Genomic DNA, 18,751 nt, shown 5'->3' with positions numbered 1-18,751 from the left:
TTCTTTTCAAAATAACATAAAATTATTTGTGCAACTGATAAGATTTTTCCCCCTTGTAACATCTGCCTAACTACAACTGCACGATTATTGTGACATCTCTTCAACTCCAATATCCAACCACCATCCGCAATTAATAAAGATTAGAATAAACAAAAACAAGTAACACACGAAAATTACCTTACATAATCTTGGTTTGCACGCATGTACCCATGTTGTTCGGAAGACGTCGGCGTGTTTTAAAAATAAAACATTTTTGAACCGACCGCCACCAGTAAGTGAGGAATAACCTAGTCAGACGGTTCGTGTAGTGTGTGGTGGAAGTGTCAATTGACTTGATTGTGCTACAATTGTTATCGATCTTTAAAGTAAGTACTTCACTCAAGGTAAACCTTGTTTTCTTTTTACAAAACTCACTTATTAGGCAGGTGAATGACCTTGTTCTTGTTTCAGTTTCACTTTTTAAGTCAATTTTATTTTTATAGATTTAATTGACTTCCATTAAGAATAAAACCTTTAACTGATGTTCTTTTATTGATGAATTGGTACAAATAGTTTTAGTATGTAGTAATGAACAACAATTCAACCGAATGAAATGATTAATGATACACCAATTTTCAATTAGGTAATCATTCAAGTTATTTTGATTTTTTTTCCAATTGTCTCACAAATACAACAATTATTTTACATATTCTAAATGAGCAGTGTTCCGTGAAATTATCTAAGAAATTATATAAAGAATAATAAAAAACCGGTCCTATTTTATATAAAACTGAAATTTTTTTCAAAAAAAAAAACGAAAATCAAAAGTTTTGGTCGTTTTTCGACGATTATACCTTGGTATTTTCGTTAAATTGACCTTGTTTGTGTAAAAGATATTAAAATCGTATTAGATAAACGCTAATTTGCTGACTACTAATACAACAAACCAATAAGAAGCGAAGTTGGTTTTAAAATTATTTTCGGCAAAAACAACTATATAATTGTATTGATAAGTGTCTAATATGAACTTTACCACTCATTCAGTGCAAAAACGTTTGAATTAATTACATAATTTGACTTTAAAACGATAATATCTATACCTAGGAGAGTAATTTAAAATAGGTGCGTGTATTTTAGCCCAAAATTCTTGTGCTGCGTAAATGGAGCGTGACCTAAATTGCCTCTTTCGTGTCTAGTCTACCCTTCTCAAGGTCGCAGTTCGATTTTTGCTTCAATGTCGACGTCCACCTGTTGATTTCATGCATTAACGGAATAAAAGTAATTGAGGGGTGAATGTAGAATATATTTTAATAATATGTTATAGAAATTCATCAATTTAATATTTAGAAACGGACCAGGAATTAGAACGACTTGTTTTTATATGTAGCGGTAACTAAATACTAACAAAAATATATTTTCTCTGTTTTTTGAGTTACTGTAACGCCTTTGGTACAGCGAAAAATGAACCATTGAGCAATTATTAAAAAATAAAAATCCCTGTCAGATAAAATAATAAAAATATGTGTTAGGAAGAATATTTGAGGAAGCCCTTGAGAATAAAGTCATATATTACTTAAAGGTCATTACATTCGATATATTCAAACGGTGATACTGCAGAAAATATCGATTATCTCCGGAGATTACTAGAGCAGTGAAAAAAGTCAAGAATTTGCTTTATTACTGTATGCAAAATAAAAAAAAATATATGACAGTTATTGCCATATTACATATTATTGGGGAGGCCGTTTCGGATAACAAGAATTTCTGTTAAAAATAACATTGTTTTTTATAATATTCTTATATAATATAATAAAATTAAGGAAAATGAACAAGTTTAACATGCTTTTTTAAAGAAATCTGCTATTTTTTTGCGTTTTCGTTTGACAACGATGTTTCTCTCTCCCTCCATCGTTAATTTGCAGAACGTCATGAGTTTGCCTCATTCGATTGTTCGACGAAACGTAAAGTAATCTGAAAAGGACAAAACTTTATGTAATGACAACAAAAATTAAGAATCTAGTCGTGTCCCTAACTAATTAGGCCTACTGTATAAAATTCTTTCCTCTAAAGCATTGAAAATCTCGTCGACGGTCTTGTGCTGCCTGTTGCCTCTTGGGTCGTCATCTGATATGCTCAGGTTGTCTTGATAAAGAACCATATCAATGATGTCCTGGTCGATGAATTCACGTTCTTAGTCACCACCTGCTAACCAGTCACGTATCTCTTCTTAGTTAATTTCGTCATGTCCCGGCAAATTTCTAATGAAAGGTTTAATTTCTTCTGTCGTTTTCTTACCATTTTCTTCTTCAGGATCGTCAATCAAAATCTTATCAAAAAGTTTGTTCCAGCATTTTTCCAAAGTTGAAGATTTGATCTTGGCCCACGACTCAGCTCACCAATAAAAATGTTTTATTGTTAAAGATTTGAGAATTTCGGGAACACTTTTGGATTAATTCGTCTCCTGTAATAACAGATGTCTTAAGAATGCTTCTCTATAATGTCTCTTGAATGTCTCTATGACTCCCTGGTCTAACGGCTGGATTAGGCTTGTGATATTCGGTGGCAAAAATCTGACAATTGTCACCATTTTGTAGATTTTGAGGGTGAGGGCGCATTGTCAACAAGCAACAATGCTTTGATGAGAAGGTTTTTTGATTTTAAAAAGGATTTTACACTTGAGACGAATTCATTTTCAAACCATGCTAAAAATAAAGTGGTCGACATCCATGAACTTTTTTGGCTTCTATACTTTAAAATGCCTTTTCGGAAATATCTTTTAGAGCTCTTGGTTTTTGTTATTTCCCAACACACAGAGACATCAATTGGTGAGTGAAATTAACGGAATTGTTTACGTTTTGCGACAAACATTTACTTTTTATTGACAAAATTATGTTTCGGTTAAAAAGGTTTCGGTTAAGGGAAGTTTTACTGTACTTGTAAATGCTCTCGTGAAATACTGATTGCTGTTTTTATTAATGATTTTCTAAAACCGAGTCGGGAAATGTGGAATTTTCAGTAATTTAGTAGACAGCTTGATTTCTGTTGTTGATATTTTTGTATGCGCGTTTAAGGGTATTTATACACAAACAAGTGGATCAGTCCACTAAGTCATATCAGATGAAGCTGAATCTGATACACAGATACAATAATTTCAAAACCTCTTCTTTTTCTTCTTGATCTGATAAAGTTGTTAGTTTATTGATTTTGTTGGTGAGGATTTTTGTGGTAAGCTTAAGTGCGCTGTTTAGTAGGTATTTATACTTCTATAATTATTGGGGTCTTCTTTATCTTCTTTCTTGAACATTTGTATCATTATGCTGTTTCTCCATGCGTCTGGTATCTTGCAGTGCAATCTTAGTTTTTGTAGAAGTTTTGTCATCTCTAGGGTTATACTTTCTCCTCCGTGTTTTAGAAGCTCGTTGGTTATTTCGTCTGGTCCTGGGGACTTTCTATTTTTGAGTGAATTTATAGCTATCTCTACTTCCTGAAAACTGATTTTTATTTCGTGTCTTAATTCAGATACATTATTGTGTTATTACTATTATCCTGTCCTTTTAACAGTTCCGTCAGATATCTTTTCCATTCGTTTACTGGTATGTTATTGTATTCCTTCAATTCTGCCATTTTTTTTTCGGTTGGTTTCTTATGAATCTCAAACAATTAGAAATTCTAAACCAAATAAAATTCTTACCGAATTAAATGTTCAAACATACCACCACCTTGTGCCAAACAAAAACCCAATCTATTATACAACGCTTTTCTCATGGCATTGAATTGATTTGTTTTGTGATGTGATATATTGTCAGACTGCTGACTAGAGAGTGTAATTTTACCGGCAAAGAACCAGCAATTTATAGGGATTTTAAGCAAAGGAGAGAATTAACGAACTTTTATGTCGTTCTAGTTTGTAAATTCAAAGCAATAAAATGTTTTTTATGATCGACTATTAAGACATCTTTTAGTAAAAATAGAACAACAAAAAATACAGATGTGTGACTTATGGCTAACAGTTTCGTAAATTCAAAGCAACAAAATATTTTACGACCGGCTATTAAAGCCTTTTAGTGAGAATAGAAGATGCAGGTGTCGATTCAAATTGTTTGTTCTGTACCAAAGACGCCAAAAATAATTTTTTCTCATAATAGATATGAAAGGGTCTACTCATAGTTTTTTTTATAAAGCTTGAGTTTTGGGCTGTTTTGAGTCGAATGGTGTATAATAATGACTGGGAACCCCAAAATGAAGATCAGCTAAGGCGAAGAATTTGGCAAAAGTGTCATGAAATCGACTTAGAAACAGTCCAAAGGCTTATTGCACATGCAAGACCAAATTTACGTGCCATCGAAGATCACGGACCTCTTTCTGTTCTATAACAATATATTATAAACCTTAAATTTGTAGAATTAATTTTCTGTATTTAGTTAATAAAATAAACTTAATTTACAATTAGAAAATACATATTTATTTTTTCCGAAAACTATAGGGACATGCGTTATATATACAAAAATGGTGTGAAGTAGGGTCGGGGTAATAAAATTTGGGAAATTTATGAGGTAAAAAACTTCAAAGACATTTAACGAAAAACTCGACTTTTTTTGCAAGTAAAGATACATTTACAAAGAAATATAATAAAGGAAATTATATTTAATGTAATAAGTACCTATTATGATATATTACAAGCTGTATTATATGTAAGAAAAAAATGTATGTAAGAAAGTATTATGATATGTTGCAAGCAGTAACACATACGTATATGACTTAAATCTTCGCGGTTTGCCATTGCTTTTATTTTCGATGTATTCATTTCTAGTTCTGCCTGTTGCGTTGTTCTTTGTCATTAACCATAATTGAAGAGTGTCCAAGCTAAGTGATCTAAGTGCCAAAACATAAAATTTTGTTTTTATTCAATCAATATGATCTATGTTCCTATGCCAATGTCCCCCTATGAGATCTACGTGCTAACTTCACTCTAGTGATTGCAAACGAAGCCCAAAGATGGAGCCGCCTGTAAGTCCGAGATCATGTGCTGTGCTAATTGATCTAAGTGCCATTTGCAGGTTGACGTATTGTCGTTAGAATCGATTGATGAATTTGTGTTTTAAAGTAAATACAATGGATTCTAGTGCGTTTGATGATAAAAAGAAAACAATATCGTCAAGAAAAAAACAGAGTGAAGCTAGATTGAGTGGAAAACCCTACATTACACAAAAATGTAAGCTGCAAAAACTTGGAAAGGCCATTCCAAAAAATGAGGTTAGTACGAGATTTTTAACAGATATTTCGCTTGAAATTTGTGAATAGCTACCTAAAACTTTTTTTATTGCTACTTTGGCTTTGTTGATATGATATATTATCATGAGATTTTTCTATTTTAGATCACGTGCAAATGTAAATTCAGCTGTAGAGACGTGGTTGATATGAAAATTAAGCTTTTCGACTTGTATCATGGCCTTGAACTCAACGAGCAAGGCAGCTATCTCATGGGATTATTGCAAGTTTTACCAATCCAACGTCGCCCGCAATGGTAGTTCTGGTGATTCATCAGAAAGTAGACGACAGTGTACCGTAGCTTTTTTTGTTCCAGATGGGGAAGGTAATGTGAAAAGAATTTGTAAAAAAACGTTTTTGGAAATATTTGCTATAAGTCCGCAAAAGATTACTACGCTTGTTAGGCGTAAAAAGGAGGGACATACAACCTTTAAGGATAAACGAGGAGGTGTTAGAAAATTTAAGTATACTCTTCATGACAGACAGATGGTAAATAATCACATCAATAGCTTCCCGAGGGACGAGAGCCACTACAGTCGTTCAAAAAGTGAAAAGGAATATCTCAGTCCAGACCTGAATGTTAATAAGCTATACAACTCTTTTAAAATAAAACATCCTGACAGCACCACAACATACAAATTCTATAGGAAAGTTTTTAAGAAGGATTTTCCGAATCTTTCTTTTAGAAAACCTAGAGTTGACACCTGTAAGACTTGTGATTTACTTTTTTTAAGAGGCAAGGACAAAGACCTTAGTATATGCAGAAAAGCTAAAAACGAGTTGGAATTACATCATAGAAAAACAGATAAAGCTCTTAATGTTTTTTAAGAAGATAGTACGAGCAGTACTCTTCCAGGTAGCGATACCTGTACCATTACCATGGATCTACAAAAAGTATTTTCGCTTCCCAAATTGACGCATAGTAGTATGTATTACAGCCGCCAATTGTCATGCTACAATTTTGGAATACACATGCAAGATACTGCAGATGGGATAATGTGCATCTGGCATGAAGGACAATCGGGTCGTGGTGGGAACCAAATGGCATCATGTCTTTTACAAGCCTTGAATACAGGAGAGCTTTCAACTTATAAGCGAAAACTATGTATATGGAGCGACAACTGTGCAGGTCAACTGAAAAACCGAATGTTTATCTTCTTATACATTTTCTTAGTAGCTAATGGACATTTTGATACCATTGATCATAAATTTTTAGTTTCCGGTCATAGCTTTTCATCTTCAGATAGAGATTTTGCTCTTATAGAGAAACGAACAAAATGTTCCAAGCTTCAAACAGTAAACGATTTAAAAACTGTAATTGCTGCTGCTAGACCTTACAGACTTTTAGATATGGGAGAATGTACTTTCTTTGATTTCGATAAAATATCATCAGAATGTATAGATACATCTAAACTTGGTATTACTCAAGCATCGTGGTTACGTGTGACGAAAGAAGAGCCGGGAACAGTGTGGTACAAGAAAAATTTTAGTGACTTAATTGGATGGGAGAAGTGTCGTGTATTGAAAAAAGGTGTGACTGTCCAAAAGTTAAAGTCGACAGAGCTCTTGGGTTTTTCTGGTGTTCAGCAAATAAACGAAAGTAAGAAAAAAGACCTTCGCGCCATGCTAGAATTCATTAACCACGAAAATAGAGCATTTTTCACCTCTATTTTAGATATTTAGTCAAATATTATTCCTGTGGACTTAGATCATTTCCATTTTTTCTTCATTTATTGAGTATTACTAAGTTTGTTTAGTATATTAACACCGAAAATTTGATATACGTTATTTAGGTACTTGTTAATGAAGCGGAATTTCCATAAACAATTATATATTTGTTTTATTTTTTTGGTTAATAAAGTTTTTTTTGATTTCTGGCAATTGTTAATTTTGGTACTTAGATCACTTAGCTCGGCCACCCTTCAATTCTGAAATTATTTTCTTGATACATTTCTATATTTGATGGGAATTAGACACAGTTTTAATTGGAGATATGTTTATTTTGAGAAGAGCGATTCCCAAAATCTAAATCCAATAATAATATTGTGGTTAATTCTCATTAAACAAAGAAAATATCATTTATATTGATAGAGTTTGTTGAAATTCCTATATAACGGTCTAATTTCTTCCAGGCTAACTATCTCCAACTAGGATTTTCTCTTTTATTTCTTCAGTAACTCTACATTCACTACCTCATCAGATGGAGTATTTCTCGTTTATATATTGAACATGCCGTAAATATCTTTAAACCACGACCTTCCATTTTATCATTGATAGGTCATTATTCGTATATCCATTCCCATATTTGGCCATAACTATTACAATGGAGTGAACTGTGCATTTACGACAAAGAAGCAATTAATTTCAATAAAAACCTGTAACTAATTATAATCATTTAAATAACGAATAGACACGGTTCGTGAATTTTACAAGCATGCAATCGTATTAAGCAAAAACGAGAGAGATATAGCCTATTACAAATTACAAAATAAACGGTAATGGTCTTCTTAATCGTTATTTAGAGTTCATTTCGATAATGTTAGATAAAAACAGGATAAGGGATAAGATTAGTATCAACACGTGTACCTACAGCTATTTTAGACTTGAGTTACAATAGCATCAGTTGTAAAAATAATACAAAATATAAATAGGGTTAACACTACAATAATGGAGGTCTGTGGCGCACCCAGGGGGGGTTTTGGGGGTTAAACCCCCCCCTAGGTAATATAAAGTAAACAATATATAAAGAATAGTAGGAAAATGTAACTTGTCTTTCACACACAATACAAAAAATCCAAAACGCTGATTGAATAATTAAATTACCACTTTAAATATGTAGAACACAATAATTATTGTATAAATACGCAATAATTAATAATATTTTTTATTATATTTAGATATAGATACCTAATATTAGGCTTATAAAAAATTACAACGAGTCTGTTGCGAGTAGCATGCGCCTACAGGACTGTATCTGCGGCGGCCTTGTGGACTATCACGGGTTATGTTCCCCTGCATGTGTTACATCGAGCAAAAAGACAAAAGAGGGAATCTAATCGTTATGAAAAGGCGACCAAAAAAGTGGCCTCTGATGGCGGACATATCCGGAAGTGCGAATGCGCCAAATTTAAATTTTCCGACACTTATTAACAGTAGCTATAAAATAGCTTTCAGAATATGTCTTAGACGAGAAAATTTTAATTAAATATTAACTATAACCGTCTAAAATGTGAAACAATTGTTAAAAAACTTCAATATAAATAAGATTTCATGTGACAGTTGGGACAAATAATAACATAACCTAACTAAATTTGATTTCTTAAACAAGGAAAGACTCTCTTTCCTTGTTTAATTTGGCCTCTCAAGATGGCACTTCCTGTCTAACAATATTTTTGCCCCCACTACCTTTACATTCTCTCTTTTGTCTTTTTGCTCGATGATGTGTTAGCAGTAGAAAAGAAAAGAGACATCTCTATGGGAGAAGAAAGCATTTGACAACAGCTATAAAAAAAAAGGGAAAGATCAATGGAAAAATGGCAAGAAGAGTGGAACAACAAGGAAGATGTTGCTCAGTGGACAAAGATGCTGATCCCGAGCCTAAGGGACTGGGTAGATTGTCTGTTTTAGGGCGTATCTTCATAGGATCAGAAAGACAGATACAGATAAATGCCTATACTGCGAATATTCCGACATTGTTACTCACACAATGCTGGAGTGTAATAGATGTACAGTGGAGAGAAACAGAATGTATAAAGAAATAGGTATGAACCCTGTGACTGTAAGAGATGATCGTGAAGATGACGGGAAAGACGGAGGGATGGAATAGTATTCACAATTACATCCAAGCAGTCATTAAAAAGAAAGAAGAAGAAGAGAAACACCAACCGGGCTAATGACAGAGATAAGATCTAATTGCTATTTTAATGGGAATAAATCGCAATTGAAGGTTAAAATAAGTTTATTGACGTTTGAATTTTTGATCTTTGATCTTGCACTCATAACTTGTTTATACTCCAACAATTAATATAAAAAAGAATAGCGGTTGGTACAGAAGTACATCTAGCCTTCATCGACCTAGAAAAGGCGTATAATACAGTTCCAAGACTTAAATTGTGGCAAGCTTAACAACAACTCGACATTAGTCCATACCTTTTAGGAATAATCACAGAAGTATACAGGGATAACACTACTTACCTAAAATCGGATATAGACTATCAGAGCCAATAAAAGTAACTAAAGGACTAAAACAAGGATGCAGTATGTCACCCTTACTGTTTAATTTATATATTGAGGCAGCCCTCCAAAATTGGAAAAACCACTGCCAGGGAATGGGAAACCCCATAGGAAATGGCATACTGTTCTCCCTGAACTTTGCGGATGACCAAGTCATCCTAGCTCAAGATTCTTATGATCTAGAATTTATGATAAAGCGTCTATAGAGAGAATATTTAAAATGGGGGTTACAAGTCAGCATGAAGAAAACAGAATATTTACTTAATTATCAGTTCAGATGCTAGGTTTGAAGTGTTGATAGACAGGGACGTGGAAATCAAACAAGTGAATAAATTTAAATATTTAGATCCACTCATTGCTAAGAACGGCTTGGGAGAAACCGAAATTAAACACGAAATAATCATGGACGTAAAATTGTAGGATGTCTGGACTCCTTATGGTGAGATCACCACATTTCCAAAAGGAACAAAAAAAGAATAGGGCAAACCATGGTTGAATCAGTTCTTTGTTATGGCTCTGAAGTATGGACAATTAATGCAGACCTGAAGAGAAGATTGTTGACAGTTGAAATGGATTATTTGAGAAGAAGTGCTAGAACATCAAGGCAGGAAAGGAAGACTAACGAATCTATAAGAAATAACATGAATGCTACAGAAACGGTCATTGACAGAATAGAAAGAAGAGGTTCAAAATGGTTTGGACATCAATTGAGAATGCCTGACAAACGTTGGCCCCAAAAACTTCACAAATGGAAGCCCCCTGGAAGAAAAAAAAGAGGTAGACCTCGACGCACATGAAATGAAGGAATTAGAAGAGCGATGGAATCGACAGGTTTGGAGGAGGAGCATGCCTTGGACCGGGAGGATTCCCGGAGGAGAACGGGAATACGGCGATAGCCGTCTTCAAAATGTATTGTATTTACAAGTTGGATTAACGTCAAACGTCAATAACCTTATTTTAACCTTCAATTGTGGCTTATTCCCATTAAAATAGTAATTACTTTAAAATGCCACAAGAAAATAGCTTCAGAACAATAGATAAGATCTAGATAAGAGTAAGGAGTGTTCCAAAAATGTCGTCAGCCTTACAGTGGCCACCCCACTTTCGGAGTACGGTACGTGCGAAAGTCAACTGCGCATAAGTAAGAAAGGGTGGTTTTAGTTGGTAGGCAGGATAATAGATACCTGAATCTTTGGAACTGCTATCTTTAGTACTTTAAATTAAACTAAAACCCAAATTGTAGGGACTCAACATGGAGGTAGCATAAAAAAATTTCAAACCCCCCCCCCCCCCCTAAGACAAATTCTGTGTTCGCCACTGGGAGGTGTCAATTTGATACCGATTTAAACTTTCGTATCCTTTTTGTTTAAGCCTTTAATCACATCATCACTCATGATTTCTAATATTTTGATCTAAACCAGCGTTTCCTAAACCATTTTGGCCTGAGTTTCTATAGACTCCCTAATGACGAATTAATTACCTTAAAATGTGTTTTTGTTAGCTGCTACATTGATTACCAATTTGATGTTACAAGTTTAAGTCATTAGTGTCATTTTTTCGGCCTTATCATTGAAAAGTATCTTGCATATTTTAAATATACTGAGAATATATTTTTCCCCGAGCACTTGTAACGATTATTCTGCCTACCACATAGGGTATTATTATAAGGGGTTGAAAATTTGAGACAGAAATTATTGGGGTGAAGATAGGGCAAACAAAATAAAACGAAACTGTTGCGAATGGTTACAGAGGTTATTTGGAGAACTGGGTCGTGGATAAGTGAATGGCAAGGGGGTTGGATTGGGGTAACTACAAAAATTAAACAAAAGGTGTACTTACATGAATCTCCTGGACAAACAAAACACAAGAAGGTTCTAAAGCTATTTAAAATAAGGACGCCGCTTTGAAGAATCTTCCAGCTGGATGAAAGAAAAGGCTCTTTCTTAATAAAAGCACAAAAAGGGGTTAGAAACTTTTTTTTAAGAAATAAACAAATTGGCTTCGGGAAAAAATTTAATATTTATTGTTGTCTCACCACAAATAGTTAAAAATATAAATAATAACAATAAAATACAAAATACCAAAAACAAACTTACTATGTTCTATGTACTAGTTTACAAACTCTTGAAATGGGAGATGCTACAAGAACTTAAAATTGTTACTGGGCGATAATTTGTAGCAAAAATAAATTATTACAAATAAAGAAATAACTTTTTAAGTGAAAACTATGCATAGAGGTTAACCTTTTTCTAAAAAAACAAAGCAAAACAAGATCTGTTGTGATTAGGTAATTACCAAATCGTCGGGCTAGTACTTATTTGTTCCATATGCCAAATTCTCATTTTGAGATATTTACATTTAAATATTTTGGTAATATTTACTTGTTTATTTTAAAACTCAGGAAAATGATGTTAATTCTAAAAAAAAATATTTAAAATGGTGTGTTGGATTATGCCTTCAAATTTTTACTGACTCTTTTTAAATTTGAAAAAAAAATAAAAACCTTTGCTTATGGAACAAAAAGTAAAATTAGTACATGAATTTGCACATTTGGTCCATATGCAATGAAGTACAAAACTGAATTATTTTATAACGTTTTAAGTAAAATATTTTAGTTTGCGTTTCTATATATCTTATATGTATCATTCTACAGTTAGATCACAATTTATTACATTATTTCTAATCTTATATTACTGCAACTTTAAAAAAATACAAGGGTACATCAAAAAGAAAACTCCTTTTTGCTTTTAAAATTTATTAATAATTAAAACATGTGTATGTGAAATAAACAGTAAATAAAAGTTAAATATTCTTCGTAGGTACCTACTCATAACGTAATTGAAACAAATAATTGCAGTTGAAAGAAATAAAATCATTTATTTACTGAACTGTACCATATTTTGTCAAACTCGGGCATGTAGGCAAACATAGACACGATATGCTTTATTTTTTTAGCGTCGACTGTAGGTTTTTCGGTAATAACCTTTACCATGGAACAGTTAATAATAATATTATGATCGTTTTTGCCCTGCTTTTTAGTAGAGCCGCGTGTCTTATGTTTATTAATTCTAATAAAAGTAACATTGTCATTTTTATTAAAATCACATTTTAAACTAATATGCAAGGGGTCATCTTTTTTATAGTTAATTTGTTTAACTTTAGTAAAAGGCAGATCTTTAAAATTTAGAGTTTGGCTTACTGTTTGAAAATTTAAAAAATATTCTTTTTTTAGTTGCAGCACCTTGAGAGCTGCTTTACCGGGGGGTATATTTACGAGGTGTCTTAAGAGTGAAACAGGGCTGTATATTGTCCTATGTTTTAAATACTTTTCTATTTTACTGTGAACAGAGTCGATTTCTTGAATTAAACTATGTCCGGGCTCTGAAAATTTTTGTTCAACTGTATTAATGCGATTATTGATATGTAAGAAATACTTTATAGCTAAGGCCATGTGTGAATTGCGGTTTTGGGGTCACAAGAATCTGACCATAATATAATCTTATTTACATTAGGATTTGTTTCTGAAATTGTGTTTAATAGTTGTATAAGAGCACTGGCAATGTGATTACCATTACGGCCTGAAATGGCTTCATCAGTTAAATTATATACTGAAAACTTTTTTTTATAAAAAAAATTTGACACTTCAGCTTTTGGTAGAGCAAAAACATTTTGCATATCAAAGCATAAAACAGCAGTAGACTGGTCAAATTTGTAGGCGTTTCTATCAAAGTCTCTTTCTATTTTTCCTTCGATTTTATTTTTTATGTGAAAATCATATTGTTTTTTATTTTCTTTAGTTTTATTTTCAATTAATTTGTATTTCTCGCAGATATCACATCTATCCTTTTTTGGTAGAAAAAAACCAAATTATATTCTCTTGTAAAAATTTCTCTATACTTATGTGATTTAACAGGAAAATTACTGAAGTCACTTTCTAGGTATAGTCGATACATTTTTTCAATAGAGAGACACGGATCTAAATACAATCTAACACGATCTGATCGACAGTAATGAATCTCTGTATGGGGAAATGGCTCAATATGTTTTAGTACCCCATCTACAGCTTCCAATGGTAAGACTTTCTTTACGTATTTTCCTTTCAAAGGAGTCCGAGCAATCCCTGAGTTATCCTTATAGTGTTTTTTAAAGAAATAATAAATTCCCTGTTTACTAATGTTTAAAGTAGTTAAAAAAAATTATTTCCTACATACTCTAATTTGCTTATTTAAAACCTCAAGGTAATATTGAAACGAATTTTGTTTCTGGCAGTCCGAAATATTTTCTGTTTTTACATACCTTCGTTTTGGTGAATTTTTTTTACAAATTTTGAATAAAATGCGTCTTTTTGGCTATCACTTAGTTGCCAAAAGCTTTTAAATATAACTTCCTATCCATTGATAGGTACAAGTTTTCAAACACTTGGATTGACATTGCCTTAAAGTATGGTCAACTTCTTTTTCGTGCTTATATTGAAGCACATGTTCTCGCTGACTTTTTTCACATTTCTAGTCCAGTTCTCAGGATTTCTCAATCGCTTTCTTGTTTTTTTAGAAGTCTTCTTGTTGCTTGCTTGGACATCTGGATTTTCCATGTTATTTTCTGCTGAGCTTTCTTCTGTACATTTTTCGGCACATTCTGATACCATTTTTGTAGAACTCTCTGTATTTTGTCTGTTTCCATCAAAAGAAGTTAAACTTAAATCACTGTTATACTTTTATTTTATGTTATCCGTTTTATACTTTTATTTATCACATCCAGTCGCCACCATACAAGAAGTAAGACACGTTAACCTCAACTCACTGCATATAACACTGGCATGGCACAAACAAGCACCGAGGCATCGAATGCGCGTGTGAAATACTGGCTTCCTATTGGCCTTTGCATATGGAACACTTAAGCACTGAAATAACCCATAAAATAATCATATGGCACAAAGTTACAAATGTATTACAGAACAGTCTTGGCTGTTAGAGTTATCAGGGCCAAATTACATACATTATTATGTTGGCAATGTTTCATTACTAACTTCTAACCCGAAAAAGTAGAAAATGTGGTATGGAACAAATAAGCACTAACCCGACGAAATGTCAAAAATATAAAACTAGCTGTCAGATGTCAATATTAAATTTTAAAACTGAGAACAATTAATATGACAGCTAAGCCACACTCTAACATCTACAATTTTAATTATTTCCTTCAAATTGTTAATTATTTCTTCAAAAATCAACACAAAAGAGTTACCTGGATTTCACTAAAATTTCTTTAAAATTTCTGGGGTTAGGAACTGGACTTACACTCGAACCACACGAACAAATTCATCTCCAAACTGCGAAAAATGAGGCTGGAAGTTGGGTACTGACGCAAACTTTGAAACTCTGCTTCTTTAAAAACTGGAACACATGTGGGTACCTTTCAAATTTGTTGGAAACGCCGCAAATCTCTTAGATACAAATCTCGTAGGTGAGAGACGACATAAAACAAAAACAGTGATTACTCTTATCAGAACTGACACATTACTTTAAGTATAAATCACTTTTTTCAACAAATGTGACTTATTAAGCCTAAACTCTTCAAGGTCCAGATCATTTTCGACAAACTTCTAATAGAACAGGCTTTCTATGCCTTAACTGAACTTTTTACAGCCTTTATACCTTTACAAATTTAAAAACCTTGGTTTTTTTGTTTCTTTTTTCGTCTCTTTTTCACTACATAACGAACACGGAAGATTATTTGTAGATATATTCTTTTTAGCCATCCAGTACATAACTTAAACTTTGGAAAATTCTCCCTCTCAAAAGCCACCCGGATTGGGGAATACATTTAAGTTGGGGCAGATTTTTTTTCTGACACCCAAGAGTGAAGTTAAGTTAGAGTTACTTTTTGAAGCGAAGCTTCTATGCTGGCGTTGTATTACTTTTTTTCTCTATAGTAAAATGCTGAGGCGAGCGTCACGGAACTAGCGCCACGTCACGGGTAGCGTCATAGAACAGCGGTTCTTGACATCGATTCACTACTCTCGATCAATTCGCCTCTAGTCATCATATATTTACTTTAAGTAGGTTTAAATTAAAAAGTGGATGAAGAATAACTAACAAAATACAGACGCACAAAAATCTCATGGGAATATCTTTTAAAACGAACCCGAGCTTTTCGCCTTGTCTAAAACAATTTATCTAGTAACACTAATTCATTAAGCAAACACATAAAAATAGAAAAAAATTACCACATTACGTGTATTTGCGTTTCATTTAAATTCCATCACTTGGTTAATTATGTGTCAACGTACTTTATTATACATTTTAACCACAACAATTCCACATTTTGATTATGTTAGGAAGTGACTTGTAGGATTGTAATAGACATTTCAGTTCCAGTTCAGTGTTGCCAACCAATCATTGTGCACAGTAGCGACCTTGGATACTTAAAGAAGTCAAGAATTTTTACATCTTATGTTCACAGCTCTTCTCTACATTTGCAGGAGTTAGATCCATTAAAAAAAGAATATTTTTGGTCTTGAACTTTTGGTTTAATTCAGGTATAATTTTAAGAAGAAAAGTTGGAGAACATAGAGAAATAGTCGAAAAAAAAATTACGAAAATACATGAAAATATGGTATGGATGATTATTGAAGAACGGACATTAAAAACTTTGGTACATACCTTGCAAACATTTAAAATTGATTATCTGTTACATTACTTTTCGCATGGGAGACTTCTTGAACTTTATTCTGGAGTGTCCCACGAATATGATTAGGTATGCAAAAATATTTCATGGGAATATTTTTTCAAATGTATCCGAGCTTTTCGCCTCATCTAATTAATAGCTTTATAGGCATCCTTTTATGGTAGATGTAACATATAGATAAAATCTAAATTCCAAAATTTACATTAAAAACTCTATTTATGCAGATATTTCTGACCTTCCAAAAACGAATCGTCGTCGTTATTGCTTGTTTTATCTCACAGGCCAGTTAATTAAAGAACCAAATAAATATTCGTTTTTTAATATGGTCATTTACCTTACTTCGTATAAATAAATTGTTCAATTTAGAAAACTTAAAGGGAAATATTTTGTGTATTTTTGAGTGATTTATAATGAGCATTTTGTACTGGCAGCTATTCTTCTTCTTGACTGCAAGAAAAACATTTATTTTCGAGTACATAATTTATTTTCCAGTTAAAACAAGTGGTTTATAAACTGAGTTTATTTGTATAACATCGTAACAAAGAGTATTTTTTGAATCTTCCTCTTGTTCTCTTGGACAAATGCTAGACCAGAGAAATTAGCAAAAAAGTATACAAATGAACGTCATTTTTACTTATAAACATTATATAAACAATGTAAAGTTGCTATTTGATTTTAAATACTAACGATGAAGACCGATAAATTACATGGAAAAGCGGCACAATTTTACTTAAAAAGCATAGAAAATCCTTTAAAATGATAGTTTGTAAAGTTATTTTTGTTATTTTTGCTCAATTATGACAAAAATTGCTTCAAAAATTCAAAAATCGATTTTTTGAAAATTATTAACAACTTTTCAAAAAATTCTCAAAAAAAATTAATTTCGAAAATTAAGAAAAATTTCAAGAAATTTCACTGTATAGTTCTTGCAACATTGATATTGTTTATCCCAAAAAGACTAACTACCCGACTAGACCAACTATCCGACAGAAGATAGAAGATACACTTGGAGATCTCCTGTAGACAACAAAGACAGCATAGTCAGAAATCAAATAGACTATATATATATTAGTCAAAAATAGATACAAAAACTCAATAAAAACAGTAAAAGCATACCGCGGAGCAGATGTCAATTCAGACCATAACCCACTGATAGATAGAATGCACGTGAAACTCAAAAAGATTGTAATACCTAAAAACAAACCAACGTTTGATTATACAAAATTAAGAAAAAGCGAAATATATCAAAAAGTGATCCAACAAGTCAACTCAAATCTAACAGAAGTAGGAGAACAAATCTTAACATCAGAAGATGTCAATGAAAAGTGGAGCAATATTCAGAAGGCATTACTAAAGGCTGCAGAAGAAAATTTAAAGCCTGAAAAGGCTTTCTTCTTCCAGTGGCGCACCGAGGGGGGTTTTGGGGGTTAAACCCCCCCCCCCCCAGGACCCTATTCCGACACTGTTACTTACACATTTAAGGACTCAAAATGGAGGTAACATCATTTTTTTTTTTTTTATTAACACCTGTGCGGTGTTTGTATACTGCTATCTGGTCACAAATGACCAATTATCAGTTATTTTCTGACCTAACATAATAACAGCAAATGATTAAATCTAAGGCTTACCCTATGGCTTACTCTTATTTTATCTATTAACTAATGCACTACAACTAACATGCAATAATTTCACAGCACTATACTCTGCTTTTTACACTAAACTATTACACATTTACACTAGCTCAACGTCATAAAAAAATTTTGGTGAGCAACCAAAACCCCCTCAGAGGCAAATTCTAGGTGCGCTACTGTCTTCTTCTATATTAGCCTCCTAAATTGTTTAAATTATCGCACCATCTTTTTCTTGGTCTGTTTCCGTTTTGTCACCCATCCATGTATGTTTTCTATATTGCATGTTCTTCTTATATTTTCGCTTCTCTCCCTATCCAACAGACTTTTTCCTGATATTCGTCGGAATATTTTCATCTCTGTTGTTTCTTGTAGTCGTCTCGTTCTAGATGTGTCAGGTCTTGTCTCCGCCCTGTAAGTTAATATAGTTCTAATTGCTGCTTTATAGATTCTTGTTTTTGTGTCTTGTCTTAGGTGTTTGTTCTTCCAGATTGTGTCCTTAAGAGATTCCGCCGCTTTACTTGCTTTTAAGCTTTGTTGTCGTACTTCTTCTTCAACATCTTCGTAACTATATAGTTATATCTATTCCCAGATATCTCAACCTTGCTTCCTGCTTTATTATTTTTACATCAATTTCGATTTTACATCGTTCTGGGTATTTAGATGTTATCATACATTTAGTTTTTTCTGCTGATATTATCATATTGTATTTCTTGGCTGTTGTATTGACGATGTGTGTTAATCTTTGGAGCTCGTCTTCTGTCTCGGCGGACACTCTTAAAAGACCATTTAAACAAAAAATAGTGGGCCTTTGGTATGACCATTGGAAAAGAAGCAATACCAAGTTAGGCGTTCTCCAACCAAACATTTTCTACCACCAGCTCCCACCAATGAAAAGAAAGGACAAATCTATTATTCGGAGATTAAGAATAGGACACACACGCCTTACACATTCACTT

General features: G+C 32.9%; 1 protein-coding gene across 2 annotated transcripts in view; it reads left to right on the top strand.

Moving 5' to 3' along the window:
- The first annotated feature begins 210 nt into the window (after nt 1–210).
- PCB (Pyruvate carboxylase) overlaps nt 211–18,751 on the top strand; it is a 100,932-nt gene continuing 82,391 nt past the window's right edge. For both annotated transcript variants that reach the window (XM_072534126.1, XM_072534125.1), the window contains exon 1: nt 211–365. The gene's annotated coding sequence lies outside the window, so the exon portion shown is untranslated. The remainder of the gene's footprint in view (nt 366–18,751) is intronic.

This window comes from Diabrotica undecimpunctata, chromosome 6 (assembly GCF_040954645.1).
Source record: "Diabrotica undecimpunctata isolate CICGRU chromosome 6, icDiaUnde3, whole genome shotgun sequence".
In the NCBI taxonomy this organism is placed as follows: Eukaryota; Metazoa; Arthropoda; class Insecta; order Coleoptera; family Chrysomelidae; genus Diabrotica; species Diabrotica undecimpunctata.
The sequence above is the reverse complement of the archived record's forward strand: the minus strand, read 5'-3'. Positions and strand labels throughout refer to the sequence as shown.